Source organism: Nanorana parkeri, unplaced genomic scaffold (assembly GCF_000935625.1).
Source record: "Nanorana parkeri isolate BGI_ZX_2015 unplaced genomic scaffold, ASM93562v1 scaffold579, whole genome shotgun sequence".
Classification (NCBI taxonomy): Eukaryota; Metazoa; Chordata; class Amphibia; order Anura; family Dicroglossidae; genus Nanorana; species Nanorana parkeri.
The window spans coordinates 395,808-403,254 of record NW_017306847.1 but is presented as its reverse complement, the minus strand read 5'-3'; the positions used below and the strand labels follow the sequence as shown (position 1 = coordinate 403,254).

Below are 7,447 nucleotides of genomic sequence, written 5' to 3'. Positions count from 1 at the left end.
AAGACGCTCTACCGAGCTAGAGGAGAGAGAGAGGAGAGAGAGAGGAGAGAGAGAGGAGAGAGAGAAGAGAGAGAGAGGATAGAGAGAAGAGAAGAGGAAGATTACAGAAGGAAAAGAGAAGGGAGAGAGAGTGAGTGTTTTGGGGAAGTTCTACCTAATAGTGACATAAACAGCAATATAACCCCTATTTCTAATAAAGCAGAGGAAGGGTTCTGGGTTGGACAAGTTATCGTTGGAGCAGGTCATTAGGAAAATAAAAACCTGGCATTGGTTATATTCCTTTACTGCACTGGCCAAATGGAAAAATAATTTTGGCTGGAGTTGGTGTTATGTTTTATTTGTTTAGAGCACAAGATACATGTATATGGTGGTAAAGATTTGTGCTCACACTGTTGAGGTTTATATTATGATTGTTGTACTGTATCATTATGGGGTGAAAGTGTATAGCCCAAACTTTGTTTTTTAAATTCTCAATAGAGGTAGGGTTGTAACCCACCTGTTAAAGAAAAACTCCGGGCAATGACAAAAATTACCTTTGCAGTGGGGCTACACCTGCACTGCAAGGATTAAATACTCGTTTTGTCTAGGGGATTCAGATAAAGCTGTTTTACTTATCTGATCCTCAATCCCGCTGGCTGCTAGACCGGTCCCAGCAGCCTCTTGTCCTCTGGCGGTCTAAGGACTACGGATGTCATCACGTGTTATGCAGGTCCATTGACCTGCATTAGACGTGAGAACGCCAAGAGTCATTCCATAGCCGGAGAAAGGTGAGGCGATTGCCATCGAAGCGAGGATCCCCCTAACGGGACACAGAAAACAAACAATAACCTGACAAGAGTTTTCTCTCTTCCCTACCCAAAACAAACAAAACATGGATCATACACGCTCTGCACATCCTTGTCACCTTCAATAACGCTCTGCACATCCTTGTCACCTTCAATAACGCTCTGCACATTCTTGTCACCTTCAATAACGCTCTGCACATTCTTGTTACCTTCAATAACGCTCTGCACATTCTTGTCACCTTCAATAACGCTCTGCAAATTCTTGTCACCTTCATTAATGCGCTGCACATTCTTGTCACCTTCATTAATGCTCTGCGCTTTCTTTTTCCCACCATGCTTGCTCTGCACTTTCTTGGGAGCTATACTGGATTGAATACAGTAATACTGTACAGTACTGTGCTACAAAGCACACAAAAAAGCTCCACAGTAAGTGTCCACAGCCTTGTCTGCGACCGCAATCTCGAGTACAGGGAGCCACAACCATGTGTCAGAGCGGTGGAAGATGGCCGCGGTCGTGTTCGTCACCCGAGGCAGAGTTCGTGAGTGGAGGCAAAATTTTGAAAAACTTTATGGTCGCGAACCGAATTGTTTGTGAACAGAGGCGTTCGTGAACCGAGGTATATATACACACATACACACAGTCTTGTGGCCCAACAAAGTACTGATGGGGTGGTCATAATAATCTGGCCAGTGTATATACTGTATATGCCAAAAAATACAACAGAGATAAACATCAAAAACCATTAAACACCATGGACCATACAAATTAGCAACATAATTAGTCAGACTCAGACTTGGGCAGTCTCTGCAACAGGTTAACAGTCCTGTGCATCTGAATTCCTGGGCAGCTAAGTATGACAATCTGTAAAGTTTTCAGACAGATTTACTACTGAAGATGGTACAGATTTTCACTCTAAACAGACGCATAATTAAGAAGTGGTCGGGGTCCGGTTTTATTCTGTCACAAGGATACTGAGCATGAGCAGCCTAGTATGAAATATATGACTCAAGCAGTAATAAATCTCATATAGTCTCACTGCCCCTATTTAGCTTTGCTATGCAACAGAATTGCTAAATGTTCCCCAATGTTTTCCTGTTTTATAGAAAACTAATATAGTAGACGATACAGGCTTTAAGCTATGAAGTGGATATGACAGAATAACAAAATAACAGGATTAGGTCCTGTACTTGTACCAAGTAACTTACCTGCACCCAGCTTTCCCTGTTCCAGATGTTATTTTTGATGATCCTTTAGGGCACACATATTTGGTTGCTACTGCACATGCCATGCAATCTGTATCGATCTTTAGCATCTTTCTTGTATCGCAACGCTTAAGTTTCGTCTGCATTCAAAACATTGTAAAACAAAATGATCCATTTACTGTACATAGGGTAGAATTGCAAATAAAAAAAACCAGAGACTTTTCAACACAAATAACACAACCCTTAACAAAAATAAATAACATGACTACAGGCAGTCCCAGAGTTACATACATCTGACTTACATACGACTCCTACCTACAAGCGGAGGCTATTACTGTACAGCAGGGGTAGGTGTAATGCTACCGCGCTCGTAACGACGAGGAGTGCCCGTCTTTTTGGGTCTGGTTCGTAGTGCTGTACGTGCATTACAGGAAGTTAGCTCTTGTTAGACGTGCAGACGAGGGGTGCACAGCTCTTCTTCCGGGTCACTGTGAGGTTTTTACTGCAGTCTGTATTGAAATATTTAATCTCACTTCCTGTCCTTGAGACAACAGGAAGTGAGAGGGAATCTACCCCTAGGAAGGGAAATTAACTCCTGTAAGAGTTATCATGGGAAAAAGGGGTTTCCACTGAAGCTAAACACAACATTTTCAAAATCCAATTGTCACAGGGACAGAAAGTGAGGTGAAATCTTATGAACAGGGGCACACACAGCAACACAAAACTTTACAGTGGGTTAACCCTTCCCTATGCTATCCAAAGCAAAACATTTTTTTTGTCTGGAGTTAAACTTAAAAATTTACCTGTTCCCAGGGCCGGCCTTAGGCCTTTAGGCGCCCTGTGTGAGAAAGCTTTACAGCGCCCCTCAGTGACCACACCCTTTAGTGGCCACACCCATTTCCCCCAATATCCGCACCATTTAAAGACTCCTATATTTCGCAAAGAAACATTAAAAAGTATGATAAAATTAAAACTTTTATTCAAAGGTATTAAACTTGTAGGCACAATATAAGTATTCTTATCAAATAAAACAACAGAAGGCAAACAATAAATGTCAAACTAAAATAGAGTCTATATAAATAAAGTGTCAGGATGTCATGCAGACCCCTTTTTTCAAGTGCATCTAGAAAAGTAAAAATAGAAAACAGAACACAAAACCTAGACTACGTGTAAATTAATGAATTACTATATGTCCGAATATACGAAAAATTTACTCAGGGACATAATAATTTGTTTGAGAATGTGCGGCGGCCATGTTGGCCACCGGTGTGTTCTGTGAATGCGTGCCACCATCTTGGAGGCAGGGTGCATGACGTTACATGACACCATGCATGCATGGCGTCAGGTGACGTCACACATCGATATTGGCCCCACCATCTTGGTCTATACCTAGATATACACCAAGATGGCGGCGCCCAACACGTGCAGTGTTATATGACATCATGCGCCCTGCCTCCAGAACACGCCAATGGCTGAATCCAAAATAGCATCAAAATGTGTTTTGTTTGATGAAACGAATGAAAGCTTTTTTAGTTTTCGTTCATTTAATCTGAAATAAATTTTTAGTCTTCGCACTTGTCTAATAATATGTGTGGGGGCGGGGTGGGGGGCAGTTTCCACTTTTTAAAAAATGTTTTACATTTTTTATTATTTTTTTCATAATTTTTTTATTATGTATTTATTTTGTACTGTTGGGGGGGAGGGGGGGGGCTTCGGGGAAATATTAGGGGTCCAAACAGACCCCTGACATTTCCCTTTTAAAATAGAAAAGCAATTGAGGACACCAAATCCTCAATTTCTTTATCAGCAGCCTAAGCAGTCAGGGAATGGGAAGCACTCAGTACAGAGGCTCCTCCCCATTCATTCAGACACTGATAGTACAGTATTTATAAGCTGTTTCTGAATGGGGAGGAGCCTCTGTACTGAGTGCTTCTCCCCATTGGTGAAATCTTGAATGAACAGGCTGCGATGTAAATCACCGCCTGTTCATTCATAACTGGGGACACATAGTACTATGTGCCCCCAGTTATTTACAAACACTGGAGTGATCAGACGATCGCTCCAGTGTTTGTCCTTCTCACACGGAGGATCGGTAAATATCAATGATATTTATCGATCCCCCGCTCTGCCACGCACAGAGTCGCTGTCATCCTGCCCCTATTTAGCTTCTGTTCCTAACTGACCATAATCTCCTCCTGTACGATTTGTCAGCTTCTGTTTGCAATGGATTTTTCACTTTGCAATGACATTTTCCCTTTAGTGAAAAAGTTTAGTAATGGTGGTAAAAGCTCACTGTGGAACCCAATCGCACAAAGAAAAGAAAACAGTATTTTTGCTTGCACATAATTGGATGATGGAAGTAATTCACTAAGCTATGGGAAAATCCCCTTGCAAGTGAACATCTTAATTACCGTTTATAAATCAACTCCTCTTGCTGCTCAGTAGACATGTGCACCACCAAAAAATTGGTTTCGTTTTGATTCGTATTTTGCATTATTTAGTTTTTCGGGATTCGGGCCCGAAAGTCAATTCATTTCGGGATTCGGACGAAATTCGTTAGTGGTAGTCTTTACGAATGTTGGTTTAGTTGTCGCTTTGTTTTCGTTTCGTTGCAGCAAAGTGACATTAAAAAAAATGTTTCCTCTCTAATGTCACTTTGCTGCAACGAAACTTCGTCCACAAACAAAAATTCATGTAGATTACTGCTAACTTATTGAGACCATTTTTGATCCTTCTAAGCCTGCTGACCAAGGATCAAAGGACATTTTAAAAAGAAAAAACAAACTTTTACATTATTACAAATCAGGAAACCGGGCAGGGGGCCATGACGTGTCGCCCCGGCTTTCTGATTGGCCCTGTGCTTGGATCAAGGGCCTGGTAGGAATTTTTCTTCCCCATTTTTTGGGGATGGGATTCCTCCTTAAAATTCCTACCAGACCAAAAGAGCCTGGTATGGATTTTGGGGGGAACCCCACGCTTCCCCCACCCCTTCTGTAGACTGTTAAAAAAAAACACGAAATTTCGACCGCACTACCGCTAACAAATTTTTCTGAATCCGAATCCCAAAACGATTTAAACTTGTAACTTTCGGACCCGAATCCCGAAAAATGAAATAACGGAAAATCCGAATGAAAACGAAACGAAACCAACTTTATGCCAGTGCACATGTCTAATTTATAGATTCTTCTCAGCTCCCACAGATCAGAGGGAGCTGAGATCAGTAGGGCAGTGCTGGTGTCATACTAATTCCTGTCTACACAAACCCGACTTCATCTAAAAGCAACAATTTGTTTTCTTTCAATTTTTAACGTATATGTCCCATTAGGGAAATTTTCCTATACTTCCTGTCCAGGAGACACAACAGTAAGGGCCCGTTCACACCAAGCCCGTGTGTTAATTGCATGGTAATACGATTAATGCACGGGCATGGTGTGAATGGGCCCTGAGTGAGAAGAAATCTCATCAAAGTAAGAAAAATCCGGTCCAGTACAACTGTCACTATTGTGTGATTTTCCCCTCTTCACCGATTCTGGTGACAACTGAAACATTTTGGATTTACCATCACTTTCTATCCTGGTCACATCAGTTACAAAAGGGAAGAATCTCCCCAAAGGAGACCCAGACAGCAATACAAACCAAACAGATTTGAACCCTTCCCTATTCAAAATGAAATATAACTTTGGACTTTAGATACACTTAAATTGTAATCTAAAAATATACACAAAAGGATTCTATCTATCCACATGTGTCTTTACTAGTCTAGCTTGCCTAGGCTGAGTTTAACATTTAGAGTCTGCACTCACTCACTTTATATAAAATTTGTACTGTTGTGATATTCAGACTTTGCTGAATTTATTTTGGGATAAACATCTGAGGCTCCTTTCCTTACCTAAAAATTGTGTTGGACATGTTTACAGGAATATATTTGTTTTTTTCTGATATTTCCCAATGCAATTGAAACGATACATCCACTAAAGTACTATGACATTAATGTTCTGTCTTTCCAAAAATAAGAGATGGATAATATGTTAGGCCAGACTACAAATGTAAAAACTATAGGAGGATTTTCTTGGGTAGCATTAAAAACAGCATCAAAATGACAAAAAACAAAACGGAACGAAGACTAACTTTTATAAGATAACCTTCTGCCATTGTGACTTCCTAGATGCACAGGACATCCTCTTTTCCTGATTTCACAGATGGCCCCAAGCCAGTACACTGAACACTCAACATGTTACACTTTTGACAGGAACAGGTGAATTACTGTACTATAATGTTCTCCTGCGTAGCAATGCTGCCTGCCAAGATTTCATGGCAGTATATAAAACTCCAATGCTGTACCATCTCTTGGCTGATAACCAGGAGGGTGTGATGTAAATACACAGAATACGTTCTACGGTAAAAAGTTTCAGGTAGGTGATTAAATGAATATAAATGTGTCCCCACCAGTGTGCCTGTATTACCACACAATGTCTGCCAGCCCTAGCCAGGCTGGGATATACAGGAACCACCTAAAAATCCATTTAGAACAGTCCATCATAGCATTAAACAATAAGTTTCATTTTTTCTTAATGCATAAAGAGAACCAATCACCAATGTACATCTGCGAAAAAAAATCTGGATTTTAGCCCTTAAATTGTTATAGCAGTGTAATCATATTTCTTAAGGCTACTGATTTTTTATTATTTACTTGTATTTTCTCCTCTGCTCTTTCAGGGTAAAAGTGTCAGGTTATCTTAGCAAAGTGCAGACACTCAAAAACCATTTTTTACTGTGTATGTCCCATTAGGGAATTTTTCCTATACTTCCTGTCCAGGAGACACAACAGTAAGGGCCCGTTCACATCAGCACAAAGGTGCTGTCTGGATTACATAAAAGAAAACTTTGTATGATGTTCCACCAGCACCAGGACAAAAGGACACTAATCTGAACTTATATGAACTCTGACAGGAGAGGCGTCAGCCTCCATGGGGACCTTAAAGCCTGACACTGAGCTGACACAAACTGAATAACAGCACGACACATAAGCTTTTTCATCCTTAAAGGAGAACTATGGGGTTAAGGCTTTTCCCCATAGTTCTCCTTAGGGTAACGGGAGGACACAAACTAGCGTCCTCCCGTCACCCTAAGCTCAGTATACCGCGAGCCGCAGCCCGTGGTATACTGAGACGCCGCAGCTGAAGCGGATCCCGACAATTATGTCTGGATCCGCCCAGCTGCGTGAGTGACAGCTGGCTCTGCCTATCTAGAGGCAGAGCCAGCTGTACCCGCCCCCTCCCCGTCTGATTCGCCAGTCAGCGCTGGAGGATCGGAGCGGGGAGGGGGGAATCCAGCCCCTCCCCTGTCACGGCAGAGAGCTGTAACCGGATCGAGAGGTGAGCGAACGCCGGTATGTGTTCGCTCACCTCCCGATCTACTGAGCCGACCTGTGACAGTCTCATTGTCACAGGTTGGCTAGA

General features: G+C 41.8%; 1 protein-coding gene across 1 annotated transcript in view; it reads right to left on the bottom strand.

The window, feature by feature from the left end:
• Nucleotides 1–2,062, bottom strand: part of STAB1 (stabilin 1) — a 145,403-nt gene extending 143,341 nt beyond the window's left edge. The window contains exon 1 of the mRNA XM_018562472.1: nt 1,992–2,062. The gene's annotated coding sequence lies outside the window, so the exon portion shown is untranslated. The remainder of the gene's footprint in view (nt 1–1,991) is intronic.
• Nucleotides 2,063–7,447: the final 5,385 nt, after the last annotated feature.